Here is a 1,465-nt window from a genome sequence, read left to right on the forward strand (position 1 = left end):
AAAAAGAGATAAAGAAATATATTAACTATAAAATTTCTTATGTTAGCAAAATGAAACATATATAACAATAATTAAATATAATAAAAGCCAACACATACATATCCTTCATGAAAAAGTAAATCGAAAATGTTAATAGCAAAATCTTAAAGCATCAATAGTTTTCAAACGGTGAGTATTTGAAAATAACCAATCACAGAACATGAAATTCGCGCCGTCAGGAGCGATGCAACTAAGCGGTCGGCCGCACGCGAACACTTTGATGGACGTATCACTCGATACTCACAATTGTGCCGAATATTACAAAATTTCGTGAAATTTCTATATTAACTACTGCGGTATTCTTAAATTGAGTCCAATTTAATTGATGAGAAGTAATGTCAATTGCAAATTCAATAAATAAATAAATTTATAAATAAAATCAATATTAATTAAAAATAATTAAATCCAAATAACGTTAAAAACATCAATTGACAGACTAACTTCGATTTCTTCACTATATTACTTTCTCTTTCTCTCCTATCATAATTCGGAATTTCATTCGTTTCATTTTCTAAATATGAAATATTTATTTATATCAAATGCGTATTTCAAATGTAGATTTTTTTTCTAATGTTATTTATGACAGAAAAGAAATTTTGCATCTGTCAATTCATCAACTCTGGTACACCTTGTATCTTTAAAGTTATCTTTAAGATTATCTTGTACATCTTTTTTGTATTAAGAAGACTTCTCTATTCACAAACTAACTTTTACGAGCGCTTTGAAATTTGCGTTAAGTGTTTAATAAGAAGCACGAAAGAATTAAGGAAGGAATTTTGAAAGTCGCCAATTATTTCTTCCTGCTTTTTACAAATATAACCACAATAATTTCGTAAAGGGATGCTAGAGTGAAGGTTGAATTTGCTCAAGGTCGATAAAATCGATTTTGTATCGTCCGCTTACACTCTCTGCAAACTCAGACTCTCATTGCTCATACGCTGTCAGTGCTATGAGTACTAACTGTTTCCAGCCGCGCACCGTTTCTAGTCACTCGGTTTGCTCACATGTTGTGTGTGAGCATTTAGACAGAACGCAGTCTGAAATATGATTGCGTTCTAAGTCACACTGTTAGTACTAAAAATTTGTAATACATATAAAGTAAAATACAGATTTTACTGATTTTACTGATGCACGGTCGTAGTAACATTTTTTGTTATGATCCAATGCTATTTTAAGTTACATAATGTGTCACATGAATACATATATTACACTACTTCACTATATATGTTTCTATATATGTTTCACTATATATGTTCACTATATATGTTCACCTCTTTTTGCTAAAGAGATAAGTCTACTGATACATATTACTAGAATCTGTAATAGTCGTAACATAAACTACTTTATGGATTTTTAGTTTAGATGTATGGGAAATATAAAATTCCAATATATCTAAACAAACGTAGTTAGAATATGAATTAGAAAT

The sequence above is a fragment of the Atta cephalotes genome (assembly GCF_000143395.1).
Source record: "Atta cephalotes unplaced genomic scaffold scaffold00026, whole genome shotgun sequence".
In the NCBI taxonomy this organism is placed as follows: domain Eukaryota; kingdom Metazoa; phylum Arthropoda; class Insecta; order Hymenoptera; family Formicidae; genus Atta; species Atta cephalotes.